This window comes from Mastigoproctus giganteus, chromosome 12 (assembly GCF_048544385.1).
Source record: "Mastigoproctus giganteus isolate SK-2022 chromosome 12, ASM4854438v1, whole genome shotgun sequence".
In the NCBI taxonomy this organism is placed as follows: domain Eukaryota; kingdom Metazoa; phylum Arthropoda; class Arachnida; order Uropygi; family Thelyphonidae; genus Mastigoproctus; species Mastigoproctus giganteus.
In genome coordinates this window covers 94,914,233-94,930,064 of record NC_143586.1, presented here as the reverse complement: position 1 = coordinate 94,930,064, position 15,832 = coordinate 94,914,233, and the positions used below count along the sequence as shown (strand labels likewise).

General features: G+C 39.2%; 1 protein-coding gene across 1 annotated transcript in view; it reads left to right on the top strand.

The window, feature by feature from the left end:
* Positions 1-15,832, top strand: part of LOC150077286 (liprin-alpha-1-like) — a 1,048,988-nt gene that overhangs the window by 835,950 nt on the left and 197,206 nt on the right. The window lies entirely within an intron of this gene.

Here is a 15,832-nt window from a genome sequence, read left to right as displayed (position 1 = left end):
TATTAACATAGACAAACAACCCTATGTTTGTCTAGTTCTGCCTTGAATCTGTTTGTCTAGTTCTGCCTTGAATCTGTTTAAGTTATCAACTTCCACAATTACAGATGGAAGTTGGTTCCAGCAATCAACCACCGCTGGCTAAAGGCAAACTTCTGCACATCTATCCTACAACTGTCTTTCCTCAATTTTAATTTATGCCCTCTCAGGCTATTATTCTGAGGAAGAGGATGAACCCCTCAGCATTGAGCATGTTCAAACCATACAAGGCTTTATACACCTCAATCAGATCACCTCTCAGGTGCCTAGTCTCCAGACACTGTAATTTGCGAAGAAAGGCTTAAGTTTTAAGCCTTTTTTTGTAAGAGCAACCCTTTGTTCCATTCACTAACTTGTTGCCCTCCTCTGTACTCATTCCAACAGTTCTGCATCCTTCTTAAAATGAGGCCTCCAGACCTGTATACAGTACACAAGGTGTGGCCTGACCATTGCCTTATACAAGGGGATAATCACCTCCTTATCCCTGCTAGAAAAATTGCTGTATATCATGGGCAAGACACCATGAGCTACTCTTGCAGACCATCTGCACTGTTCAGAAAACTTCATATCTACCTGCCTGCACAATTATCCCCAGGTCCTTTTCCCTCTCTACCACTGTCAGTGTAGTACCACACAGTTGATACATTACTCTGGAGTTATTGGTTCCCATATGCAGTACTTTACATTTGTCAGTGTTAAACTTGAGTTGCGATCTCTCAGCCCATCTGCTCAATTTTTCTAGATCATGTTGCAGCAGCGTACTGTCATTAGTGTCAATAACAACCCTGCCGACCTTCATATCATCTACAAACTTGGACATTAAGCTTGATATACCCTCATCAATATCATTAATAAATACAGAAAACCACAATGTACCCAACACTGAACCCTGGGGGACTCCGCTAATAACATTAGTCCACGAAGAACAGTGTCCATTGATTACCACACTCTATCTTCTCCCACTCGACCATCCCTTTATCCATAGCAGCAATTTGCCTCCAGTGTCACACTGCTCCAATTTGTGCGGCAGTCTTCCTTGTGCAATAGTATCAAAAGCCTTTCTAAGATCCAAATATATGATATCAAAATTATTCTTCGCATTCAGTTCCTTTGTGACTGCATCATAGTATCCAGTCAAATTCGTCAGACAAGACTTCCCCTTAACAAACCCATGCTGTATCCAAGGTATAACTGAAGTCTTCTCTAGTTGCCCCTGCAATGCTTTTTTAATCAGTGCCTCCAATAATTTCCCTGGAACAGAAGTTAAACTAACAGTTCTGTAATTACTTGTGTCTCCATTTGATGCTCCTTTGTGAATTGCAGTCACATTTTCTCATATCCAGTCCAAGGGTACCTCCCCTGAGCCCAAGGAAGTTCTCATAATTATGGCAAAGGGTTTGCTTACTTCCTTTGCTGTCTCCTTTTTTTGAGGCACCTCCATAGCCATGTGGGCAGAAGCGTCAGTGCATAGCACACACTTCTTTATTAGACCGGGGTTTGAGTCCATGACCCCCAAATACGGAGGATGCAAAAAGGTCAGGGAATGATCATCGCATATCCCTGGAGCAATATGGTCTTAGTTGCTAATGCTCCTAAAAACAGTTTTTGCGCCAAAAAAAAAAAAATCAAAATCAAATCCTAAAAACAAAACAACAACAGCTGCCTCCTTTAATATAACTGGATAGATTCCATCCACCCCAGGTGCCTTTCTCATGTTTATCTTCAACAATTTCTCCTACAGTTTGCTCTTAGTTATTAGAAGGTTATCTAGCTTACTGCCAGAATTTAATACACCTCTGGCATTCCCCCTCCCTGAATAACTCCTCATGTGTGAATGTAGATGCAAAATATTCATTTAGTTTGTTAGCTACCTGAGCAGGATCATCAATAGTTGAACTGTCGATATCAAGTGCACCAATCTGATTCATCCCCTTCCTTCTAGAGTTTACATAAGTAAAGAACTCTTTGCTGTTTTTCTTTGCATCCTTTGTCAAAGATTTCTTTAAATCTGCCTTTGCCTGCCTAACCTCCTTTCTGACTTGGTTACAGACCAGATTATATTTATCATAGGCTTCTGTGTCACCTGTTAATTTATATGTATCCCATTCATTTTTCTTCTATGCCACATGTCTAATTAGTTCATCTGGCATCCATTTAGGCCTAACCTTTGAACAATATTTCTTAGTTGGTTTGTAAAAGCCTAGTAGCTTCCAAGATTAATTCTTTGAATGCTTCCCATTTTGAATTTGCTGTTGGTAACATCATCAGTTGGTCCCGCCATATAGAATTTAAATACTGTCTCAGACCACTGTAGTCACCTTTGCGAAAGTAAAAACCCTTCACTTTACCCTTGATGGTTGTTGTCTCTTTGAGTAAATCCCACTTCAGCACACTCTGATCACTGCCACCTTGTGGTTCCTTTATTTGCAGATTCTTAATGCATGAAGAATCACTACTGATAAGATTTAAGAGTATTACTGTCTCTAGTTGCCTCCCGAACATGTTGCTGTAGAGAACAATTATCCAATAAATCCACAAAAGACTTGCTAGTGTGTGAGTGACCAATCCACAAATTCCAGTCAATATCTGGGAATTTAAAATCCCCCATTATAAGACACTCTGATTTACTGACCCACTCTATTTCTCTGCACAGTTGCTCATTATACTCATCAGATTCATTAAGCCTATAACATACGCCTACTCTCATTTTCCTTTCCCAGCGCTTATGTCACACCAAACAGACTCAACATTCCATTGTCCCCCAACATCAATTGGATGCACTTCCTTAGATTTTGTGTTTCTTAAATAACAGCATAACCCCTCCTCCCTTCCTGTCCTGTCTATCCTTTCTGTACACATTGTACTCCCCAAATTCCGATTCTGCACTGCTTATATCTGTGTGACACCATGTCTCTGATATCCCAATATCTGCCTTTGATGTTTTGATCAGCACTTCAAATTCATCAATTTTATTTACTATACTTCTAGCATTAGTGTACATGCAAGTATACTGCACTTGTTCTTACTCTTAGTTACCCTAACACAGCCCATGTATTTACTTGTTCCATGATGACTACCAGCAGCTCTTGAAGTCCCTTGTAACTTGCTCTCTAGCCTGCTGCTCATTTCAGTAGCAGCAGTGCAAGAATCACTTTTGCCTCTGCCTGTGGCTGCCATTAATCTTTTAGTGTCTATGAATCCCCCCCCCTAATCTAGCAGTTTTCCAAACCACTTAACACTGCCTCGATAGCATCAGCAAATATTCTGGCAAAAATATATAGCTCCTTGGTTATCTTGAACAGCAAAGTAAAGGAGTAAAATATGAAGATTAACAGCAAGAAAATCAAGATAATAAATATTAAAGTGACCAGGAAGAAGAAGCAGTGCAACATGAGATGGAATAAGATTGGAACAGGTGGACAAATACAATTACTTGGGAAGCATTATGACAGAAAATGGGAGAAGCCTGGAGGAAATAAAAACAAGAATTGCAATGAGCAAAGAGGTGGCATTTAGTAATATAAAAGAACTATTGAGAAAAAGTTTCAAGAAGGAGTTAAGAAAGCAAATGGTGAAAATATTAGTGTGGACTGTTGTACTTTATGGCTCAGAGACATGGACACTGGGAAGAGAGGAGATTAGTCAGCTAAAAGCTTTCGAGATATGGTTATGGAGGAGAATGGAAAGGGTGAAATGGATGAACAGAGTGAGTAATGGGAAAGTTTTGAGGAAAGTAGGAAAACGAAACAACATTAGTAAAAGAGCTAAGAAGAAGACAAAAGAACTTTATAGGATATGTTTTGAGAAGAGAAAGCATACTGAGGTAAGTGATTGAGGGGAAGATGTGGTGTGTGAAGAGAGCCGTTGGGAGAAGGAGAATTATAATGATGGATTGGATGGGAAGAGGGAATTATGCAGTAATTAAAATGAAAGCACAAGATAGAGAAAAATGGCATCAGTGGAGCCCTGAACCTGCCTGTGGGCAGAGAACTTGGAGAAGAAGATAATGCAGTTAAATGAAAGATTTGAATCTCTAAAAAAGATAACAGAAGACTAATTTTTTCTTACTTCTTGCGGATTTTAATGGACATAACACCCTGTGTGGAAGTGCTAACAACAGTGGAAGGGGACGAGTCGTAGAGCATATAGTGAATGACAATGATATCTCCCTTCTAAATGTGGGAACAAACACCTTCTTCCACATGCCTTCCTGTACGTTTTTTGCCATTGATCTTTCTGTCTGCTCCCCTTCTCTCCTCCCTTCTCTTAGCTGGGAAGTGGAGGAAAACCTATATGGAAGTGATCACTTCTCCATGATAACCTGCTTGCACAGTGGGAGACCGAGTCTTCCTTTTAGGTTACCATGGTGGAAGATTGATCAGGCTGACTGGAATGCCTTTCAAGATCTAGCAAATTTTGACATCAGTGCAGTCAGTCAGGAGCCTATCAATGATGCAGTAATGTGCATCACAGAAAGTATCATCCAAGCAGCTGCAATCGCAATTCCAAAAACATCTTCCCTGTTTCCACCATTTCTCAAACCATGGTGGAATCCACAATGCACAGCAGCAAAAAAAGGTACAAAACAAAGCATGGGGGATATTCCGTCGATATCCCACCACAGCCAATTTTTTATTATTATTATTATTATTATTATTATTAATAGCCATATGGTGCAAGGAAGCCTGAGGCTTATGCAGCACCAAAAAAAAAAAAAAAAAAAAAAAAAAATTTCCCAGTTACCTTGAGAGAGAGAGTCAAAAGTAGAAAGGAATTACCAAGAAAGAGAAGAATGATGATATCCAGCTCAAGACCCTGGGTGTGTGCCAAGCCCATACTCACCAGATGTGAGCCCCTGGGATTTAATAGCTTTTTAATGTGCATGCACCAAAGCATGTTTTATCTGACTTCACAGCAAAAAAGATGACTTCCGTTATGAAATGATCAAACACCTTTCACCAAAATCCATGGACCTTCTGCTCTTCCTATACAGTAGAATCTTCCTCGAAGAACAGTTTCTGGATCCCTGGCCCAAGGTAATTATTCTTGCTTTTGCTAAGCCAGGCAAGGATCCTAAACTTCCTACAAATTATTGCCCTTTTGCTCTGACTAGCTGCTTCTGTAAATTATTGGAGAGAATGGTCACCTTTTATGGTACTTAGAATCAAATTGCCTTCTCTCTTGAAATTAGTAAGGCTTCCAAAAGAATAGGTCCACATTGGACCATATAATAAGAATGGAAACATCTATTGAGATGCTTTCCTTAAAATAGAGCACCTGGTGTCAATCTTCTTTGATATGACGAAAGCGTATGACACTACTTGGAGATTTGGAATTTTTAAAGATATTTACAGCTTTGGTCTTAGAGGCTGCCTTCCTGTTTTTATTAAAAACTTTTTATTTTCTCATTTTTTCCAATTTCAAGATCCACCCTTTCCTGGTCCTTTTGCCAAGAGGATGGGGTACCGCAAGGATCTGTCTTAAGTGTTACGCTTTCCTTTTTACCATTAAAGTGAACTATGTTACCAAACAACTTCCTGCAACTGTAAAGAGTACACTCTGTGTTGATGATTTCAGCATTTTTTCCCAGTCATGCAACATAAGATTTATAGAGAGACAACTGCAACAAGCCATTGACTGTGTTAACTCCTGGGCAATGGCCAATGGTTTCAGGTTCTCACTGGAGAAGACTGTTTGTATCCATTTTTGCTGCAAGAGTAATCTTCACCCCAAACCTGAATTAAGACTTGAACAAAGCACCATTCTAGTAGTAGCGGAAACAAAATTCTTGGGACTCATATTTGACAAAAAGCTGACATTCCTCCATCATATCCGTCAGCTATGCACAAAATGTACGAGAAAGCTGAACCTTCTCCCTGCTCTCTCTTCTGCCTGTTGGGGTGCAGACTGGTGTACATTACTTTGCTTGTATCGTGCACTTGTGTGGTCAAAATTAGATTGTGGTTGTCAAATGTATGCAACTGCTGGGAACAGCGTCCTTCGTTGGCTTGATCCTATACACCACCAGGCTATCCGCATTGCTATTGGTGCCTTTAGAACATCTCCTGTCCAAAGTCTTTATGTCGAAGCTAATGAACCATCTTTGTCCCTTTGCCAAAAATAGTTGTATCTGCTGTATGCTGTCAAGCTTAAATCCTTGCCAGACCATCCCATATCGACATCTGTTTTTGAGCTACGATGGGAAAATCTTTATAACACATGTCAGACTGCCAACCGTCCATTCGGTATACATGTCCAAGAACTATTCAGAGAGCTGAACCTCACAGTAGACAAGGTTGCGCTATCACCAAGCAGCCCTTTCCACCCTGGCATGCCTAACTCCCGCATGTGACTTCTCCTTTAAAAACTGGATGAAATCAGATACTCTACCTGCTGTCTACCTTCAACTCCACTCACAAACTGTGCCGAACATTCTGACTTTGCCTCAGTGCTCAAAGTCAGAAGCATATTTGGGATCTGCAGTTGTCTTTTCTGACTGTAGTACATTCTGACAATGCAGAAATTACTTTTCGCAGGTGTTTTCTTGTAATGTAATCCCCTTGCCAATCGAGGGATGACTGTAATTGTTTGTTCAAAATCTACACATAAAGAATTGACTGACAACAGTTGATATATTAGTGGAAGTAAAAATCATTTTAGTCAATGTAATCAGATCAAGAATATGGCTTCTCCATCTTGCTATTGTGAGTGACCATTCTAAGATTCCAGTCACTATTTGTTACATTATATTATTCCCCGTTATAACAGCATTCTGATTTTCTGGCTCACTATTTGTTTGTATAATTGTCCGTTATACTGATTACAGTCATTTGACTATAACACACTCTTGCTTTCACCGTTGTTTTCTCTGGTGCTTATATCACACCAAACTGACTCAACATTGTAGTGGTCATCCCTCTCATCTGGGTGAACCTCTTTTGATTCTCTTGTGCTCCTTTTAGCAATAAAAAAGTAAATGAGCCACTCAGATTCACCTTCAGTGGCTGAGAAAACATAAACTCTGTTTAATTTGAAGCCCTAAAAAGTACCCTATAACTTTTTTATATGAAGACTGAAATATGTTTGCAGTGGGGTAAACCCATGGATGAAGTTAAATTTGAATGTTATTTTTTTTTACTTTAATAGGTCTCATTTTTGTTTCAGTTTTTTTCTTTTAGGATTTTATATCACCTTACCCTGTTATTTAAAATCTACATAGTCATTTTGTAGCATTTTTAATTTAACATAATTTTTTTGTATTTTTTAATGAAATTTTTAGGATTAAAATATTAGAAATTTTAGGATTAAAATATAATACAATTAATATATAAATAGTATATACCATTTAAGATTGTATTGTGACCATTTATCTGTTCATTACTGTACATTATAATTTTTTATAGTATTTCGTCTTTGAGACCTTATGTGTGTTAGTACATTATAAATGCTTAACTGTATAGTTAAGAGCTATAGCCATAGAAATTCTTTATGGCTATAGCTAAAAATTCTTAATTGATTCCTACTCTATCAAACACACTCCATTCAGTGTATCTGATTGCCTTCCAATGTAAGGATATTAGAATTCTGAATAATCTCAATGCCAAGAAAATGTCAGTTTCTAATGGTATTTCTCCAACTGCTCTCAGAACCCATGCTCCTGAGCCTGCTTCTGTTTTCTGTTATCACCATTTCACACTTTCTTATTGCACTTGTAATTTTCCTTCTACGTGGAAATTTTCTCACTTCTGACAGTTCCTAAAAAAGGTGACAAATCCATCCCTTCCAATTACCCTCCCATAGCACTTATCTCTGCTCTTTCCAAAGTAAAAAGAAATCCGCCAACATTTATACCATCTCGAAACCTTCCATATAATCAAGTATTGCCAATATGGATTCTGCAGTGTTGGTCCACTGGTGATATACAGGTAGATCTCGACTTTACGAGTTCATTCGTTCCTAGCACGTGCTCGTAAAGCGGGAATTAAATCCCATAGACATAATGTTCAAAATAGGGGCTACGTTCTCAACAATGAAATTAGTTAGCTAATTAGTTTATGTTTAAACAATAATTGATTTATCCAAAGAAATTAAAACGTAGCCTGTAAAATCAAGCAAATTATAATAAATAAATTATTTATGATTTACAAATTTTAAAGAATGTTTATTCTTCATCATCGACTAAATGCACACGCGTTGATCACTTATCATTGGCTTGGCACTCGTTGGTTTGTTGCACAAGGAGTCATCTTCAGAAATGCTTCAAGAGGCATTTGTTTCCAAGATAATCTTCTATTTTCTTTATAAATTTCAATAGATGCATATGCATTTTTTAACAGAATGCACAAATTGCAACTAACACGATTTGCACAGAGTAACAAGTTTACAAAACTAAAAAAAAAGGAATGAAGAGAAGATTCTGAAATTTTATTTATACTTTTTATACGATTGAAGATTTCAGTAAAGGGGAAACACATTTCACCATAATAATGCAAAAAACCACACAATTCCAGCTATTGGTATTTTCGAAAATGCAATAATATTGAGTTTACTACACGTTTATAATTGCTTGCAGTAACAGAAAAGCCCAATAAACCAGAAAGTGCAAATTGTTTTTATTGTTTTATGGTCTTGACCTCTAGAAATGTGCTTTAGAAAAATGTCACAAAGGCGTTCAAAATTGGTTCTAATAACAGAGAATATGATGACGATGAAAGTGTAGAGCATTTTAGTGATTTGATAACTAATACAATTTAAACTATAAAAACGACCTTTTAGAGACTTATATAGCGAAAATTTCAACTTCCGAGGTTGTAGAATGAATTACCAAAAAACAATGTGTATTGGGTTCACATTACGATATTTTCATGATATGATGGCGTCTCTGAACGATTAATGTCGTAAAGCTGGGTACACTGTATTGTATAGCTACGTGCTGGTTTGAAATGCAGTATTTATGAATGTTTAACATTCATTTTTTGCAATTATTGTTCATATTTTCAATTTTATTGATACTTGATACTTTGAAAAAAAAAAAAAAAAAAAAAAAACTCGTAAAGCAAGAACTGCCTGTATTGGCTTACTGAACTTTGGACAAATTTGATGAAAAAGTTTAGTGAAACTGAAGCAGTTGCTATTGACATTTCTAAGACTTTTGTGATCATATTTGACTTAAAGGTCTTCTGAACAAGCTCTCATGTTATGGATTGCCATCTGTTTTTCTAACAGGATAGCTAATTTACTCTCTGACTGAAAGTTATGGTAGATCTCTCTCTCTCTCTCTCTCTCTCTCTCTCTCTCTCTCTCTCTCTCTCTCTCTCTCCTCGACGTGGGCACCTGTACGTGGTGAGGGGACCTCCCAGTGATGCTGCTGATCCTCCAGATTAGCATCATTGGGATCCAACGCCCATAGCCTAGGTTCCAGGCTATCATCAGTGAAATCCAGCATGTTTGCCATGCATTGCAACCCATGGAAATTCAGAAAGGGGGATCCTGTAGTTAAGGGGCATAGCTTCAACACACTACTACTTTGGCCCTTGTTTCGACAAGACGGGTGGTCCTGGATGACCTGGTTAGGATCAATCGGCTAGTGGGTTTGCCTGCAAGGGTCAACTGTGACAATGCCATGCCCCTACCCTCATGGTCCGAGGGACGGGATTTATGCTGCGGCAGTGTGTGTATAGTGTCTAGGTAGCCCTGGTCCCGAGCGCATTTATTGCTTGCCGGGTAGTGGGCATCCCATTGGTCTCCGTGGTGAGTGGGGAGCCCGGGCACTGAACAAATAAAAAAAACTCCACAAATCCTGATAAAATTCTTTCTTATGGGGCCACAACATGGTCCCTATCCAAAAAATTAGACGTTGACCCTGCTGATGTCACTTCAACAAAAAGACAAAAAAACTGAAACCATATCAGGCCTGACACCTCGTTTCTTGATAATGCACTCTACAAGTGAGAAACCTTTAGAGAAAATGTCAACCTTCTTTATCTAGAAGGGTTTGGAAGGGCTGGCAGGCGATCCTAAATCAGTAAAACAGCTTCGATTGGTAGACATCCTTGTAGAGATCAAAAGTGACAGGCATTCAGAACAGCTCCTCCGAGCCACATCTATTGAGGAAATGCCTGTCACAGTTTGCCTCCTTAACTCATCCCTTGGTGTCATTGCCCAATGGGATCTCATGGATTTTGTCTGAAGAGGAAATCTGTTCTGAATTGAAACCCCAAGGAGTGACAGCCGTGAAACGAATATTTCATATGTAGGGATGGGAAGCTTGTTCCCATGAGAAACATCATCCTAACGTTCAATTCATCCTCGTTTCCTAATAAGATCAAAGCTGGCTATAGTTTATGGTGCTTTAAGTGCCAAAAATATGGACAATCACAGATGTCTTGTCGTGGTGCCCTTGCACGCACTCAGTGTGATGCAAAGGACCATGAAACATCATGTTCAGCGCTGAAAAACCATCATGCATTAACTGCCAAGGAGAGTACCCTACATACTCACGAGTATGCTAGAGGTTGAAAGAAGAAAAAGAAATTCAGCGACTTAAGGCAGAGCTGAACATTTCTTATCAGGAGGCAAGAAAAACAGTGAAACCTATAAATGTAAACAAACCCACCTACGCACAGGAGGCAGGGAGATGTTACATAGAACCAAACAGAAATGACTGTCTACCAAAAGAGTCATTCGCTCCCATTGCACACTACTTGTTAAATTCAAGAAAACCTGCACAGAAGGACCAATCAGCTGCTATTCCTATATCCGCTCGAGCAGTACCGAAAGAAGTTACTGGAGAAAAGATCAAGAAGCCTGAAATAACCCATAGTTCCCAATGAAAAATGGACATTGAGGAAAAGGAGGTACCAGATGATTCAGTCTTGAAACTCTTTGCTGAGGAGGAAATGGACACGGGTCTGCATCCCATACTTTCCCAAAAAAGATAAATCCAAGACTGACAAAAGTAAGCCCTCAGCACCTGGGAAGCCGCCTGATGGACCCACCAAGCCAAAATAATGGTTAAATTCTTACAGTGGACTTGTTGTGGACTGCGGTGAAATACTGATGACACCAAGGCCCTCCTGCAGAAGCATGAGCCAGTCTGCTTTTGCTTGCAGAAATTTACCTAAAGGAAAATTACGATCCCACCATGCATAATTTTTCATAAGGATTGAATTGCGGACGGTTCTGCTCATGGAGGAGTGGCTCTCCTTGTGGGCAACCAAACCCCCCCCCCCTCAGCCTTTGCTATTTACAAACGGCATAGAGGCTGTTGCAATTCGCTTTACAGTGGGATTTTTATTAACCATGTGCTCTATTTATTTGCCACCTGGAACCAACATCCCTCAGACAGACCTTGATGATCTTGTAATGCATTTGCCTTCCCCCTTTTTACTTTTTGGGGATTTTAATGGCCATAACACCCTGTGGGATAGTGCTAGTATTAATAGAAGGTGATGAGTCATAGAAATGCTCAATGACAATGACCTTTCCCTTCTAAATTTGGGAACTAACACCTTCTTTCACGTGTCTGCCTGTACATTTTCTGCCATTGATCTTTCTATCTTCTCTCCTACTCTCCTCCTCCTGTCTCTTACCTGGGAGGTGGAGGAAAACCTGTATGGAAGTGAATACTTCCCCATGATAACCTGCTTACACAGTGGGAGACCTTGTCTTCCTTTTAGATTACTGCAGTGGAAGATTGAGCAGGCTGACTGGAATGCCTTCCAAGATCTGGCAAAGTTTGACATCACTACAGTCAGTCAGGAGCCTATCAATGATGCAGTCATGTACATCACAGAAAGTATCATCCAAGCAGCTGCAATCGCAACTGTTTTCCACCATTTCCCAAATCAATTGAGAAATCCACAATGCACAGCAGCAAAAAAAAGGTGTGAAACAAAGCATGGGGGGATATTCTGCCAATATCCCACCACAGCCAGTTTAATAGCTTTTAAATGTGCACATACTAAAGCACATTTTATCCAATGTCAGAACATAACAGAATCCTGGATCTGCTTTACATCTTCTATTAACCAGACGACCAGCTCTAAGGTAATCTGGGGAAAAGTGCAGAAAATAAAGGGAAAGAACAATGCACACCCCTCATCAGTCCTGGAACATAATGGATGTACTATTACAGATTCTACTGCAATATCCAATGCTCCTGGGGAAACATTTGCTACCCTTTCAGCAACCTCATCTTATTCCCATGAGTTTCTAGTCCTTAAACACAAAGCTGAAAAAAATGCCCTTAAATTTACATTAAATGGCTCCCACCCATATAACGTGCCTTTTACCATCTACAGAGATAAAAACAAAACTTGCACTCACAAAAGCTACTGCAGTTGGACCAGATGACATCCATTACGAAATTATCAAACATCTGCCACCAAAATCCATTGACCACTTGCTCTTCCTATGCAACAAATCTCCCTTGAAGAACAGTTTCCAGACACCTGGCTTAAGGCAATTATTCTTGCTTTTGTTAAGCCATGCAAAGATCCTGAATTTTTTACAAATTACTGCCCTATCTCCCTGACCAGCTGCTTATGTAAATTATTGGAGAGAATAGTCAGTGCTTGTCTTCTGTGGTATTTAGAATCAAATGACCTTCTCTCCAGATATCAGTGCGGCTTCCGAAAGAATAGGTCCACTTTGGACCACCTAATTAGAATGGAAACATCTATTTGAGATGCTCTCCTTAAAAGAGAGCACCTGTTGTCACTCTTCTTTGATGTGGCGAAAGTGTATGACACAAAAATATCATTTCAGAATTTCTAGATGTAGGAACAGATACACCAACTGTTTAAAATTGATTTAATAATAAAATAAAATAATACAAAAGGCTGTAAAATAATATTTACAAAAAACTAGTTTAAAACAAAAATACAATAAAATAAGTAAATGCATTAAAATATAAATTTAAAAGTGATAAAAACACTATTGAAGCTTTCGGATGTGTCTGCCTCCTTCCTCAGCAATAATGAAACTTAAGCGACACATCCTTAAATACCAGGTTCATGGCACACGTGGATGACCAGGCGCAAACTCGATATTTCTTTCACGTGTACCAGAACCGGAAGTGGCCTGGGGGCGTGGAAAACTAAAACGTTTATCTCTGGCAAAAACCACTGCCTCAAAAAGGGGGTGAAGTTGTACTCCTCTATCTTTATTCATGTTATTTGTTGCCAGAGGATCCAATCCACAAACTTTCCAGCCACTTGCGGTCCCAGAATCTATGCGCCCGGTCAAGGATGACAGCATTGTCGGGGGAGATCTGGTGTTGTTTTTCCCCAATAGTGCTCGGCAATGGCAGATTTATTGAGCTCTGCGGTCCTTATTGCTCTTGAATGTTCCCTCAGACGGTCCTTAAGATGCCATCCTGTCTCCCCCACGTAACATTCCCCACAATCCGGGCATGTGATCACATATACGACCCCACTACTAGAATCCCTAGTAATGGGGTCTTTGACCTCTGACACTACTGTGTGCAACCTCTGGCCCGAGAGCTGCACACAACGTGTCTGAAAGTCGCGAACCATCCTCGCAATGCGATCTGACAGGCCCGGATAGTAGGGAACATACACTGTGGTAAGCGGTACAGGCGGAACTACCCGATTGGGCTCTTCCTCTCTATTGTATTTATCAATGACCCTCTGAGGGTAACCGCACCTCATAAGATCCGTTGTAATTTGCCTAATTTCCTTCTTCCCCTTTTCCCCCCTCCTCAGAAGTGCTGCAATGTGCTTTTGGGTAGGGTGAGGACACATTGCAGCACCTCTGAGAAAGGGGGGAGAAGGAAATTAGGCAAATTACGACGTCAGTTGTATGCCACTTTACCTTTATGAACCACTGTAACTGTCCCACTGTGGTGATAGTTTTTAATTGTGGCACTATGGACTAATAAAGCTATCAGCAGTGGTCTATGTCAATCAAAAAATGAATGTTAACATCACCCTCCCTGATGGGTGTAAGTAAATCTTTTTTTTTTTTTTTGGTGTGTCCCATGTGAACTTTTTACACAACTGGAAGACCACAGCACACTTCAAATATCCCACTTAGTAGATAGAAACACAGCAATAAATGTTCACTGGTGTTCACCCCTGCAGTCAAAAATTACATCAATACATGCGGGCACACTTGCAAGTACAACTTGTTAACAGTGCACAAACAACAGTCAATGTACCCATCTCACATTAAGTGTCCAACACATATGGCTACACACCAATCCTAAAAAGCATCGTTATTTGTTTTGAGAATGTGATCATTCATTCTGCACAGCAAACAGTTCATTTCAGAAGCCGGCTTCATTTGAAATCATCTAGAGATGAAATTCCTACATCTATATCCGCAATAAGGCCTCTAAGGTTGGGATTATTCATACCACAAATTTAAACAGATATGCCAACTGTTTAAAACTGATTTAATAATAAAATAAAATAATACAAAAGGCTGTAAAATAATATTTACAAAAACTAGTTTAAAACAAAAATAAAATAAGTAAATGCGTTAAAATGCATTAAAATATAAATTTAAAAGTGATAAAAACACTATTGAAGCTTTCGGAGGTGTCTGCCTCCTTCCTCAGCAATAATGAAACTTAAGTGACCATATTTTAAACTTAAAATATGGTATGGCATTGCTTTATGACAATGATACAGTGAATTTATATATTGAGGATGCCTTGACTGGTGACAAAAGGGGGACCAATGTCTAAATGCTGCATAAATTTTAGATTCATTAAAGCTTTTGATACAATTCCCATGAAATGCTATTGGTATAAATTGGAAGAATCTGAAATTACAGCAAAGATCTATAGTTGGACTAGGAACTGTCTGAAAAACAGGTGACAGAGGATGGCCATAAATGTACATTCTTCATAATGGACTAGCATAGTAAATAGAGTCCTTCGGGCAGGGATTACTCTTGCCCTAGCAGCCTCTGAGTGCTGTGCCCCCCTTCTTGTTTTTAATATTGACATTGATGAGGAGGTACAGAGAATACTGTCAAAGTTTTTTGATGATGTGAAGGTTGGAAAAGTGGTTAACAACCAGAACTCGTCTGTATTGTTTAAAACAATTTGGGCCAATTAGAAATAATGCCTAATGAATAGAAACTACTCGGTTTTATCATTACTAAATGAAAAGTTGTGTACTTGGGAAACAGAGCGCTTGAAGCAACTGACAGATTAGTAGAGGAGGATGGGTAGTTAAAGGTGGTTCAGGACAAAAATTTAGGGATTGCAGAACAATTCATAGGTAGATAGCCAGAAAGTATATGATATCCTGTTGATGATTTATCAGGCATCTGCTGGCCTTAGACACTGATCCGCCAAAAAATCCTAAAACAACCAATCAGGCATCTGCACTTAGGGAAAAGGACCTTATTGTCCCTCTATATATGAGGATGGCAAGACAATGCCTGGAACGTGGCAGATTGATATGTTTGATGTCTTTTGAGGTTATGATGGGCATCATGGCAAAAATTCAATCTTCCTGACATTTTGAGTGTACAGTTCTAAAACAGTGTTCACAGGCCAACCACTCTACCAGACTGAAATGTTTGTTATCTTGGTTCAGCTAGTGTGTAATCTCACTGCTTCTACTTTGCCAGATAGTGACTGGAGGAAGTCCAATTAGTGTATATGCTGTATGTACACCATATCCAAACATTTCATTACTTCTTACAATATGTCCTCCCACCTTTTGTTGCTAGTGAATACATCACAAATAGATAAAACTAATAAAATAGAATTATCTGTGAAAAGATCTAAACCTCCCAGTCACTTCCCCATTCGTTT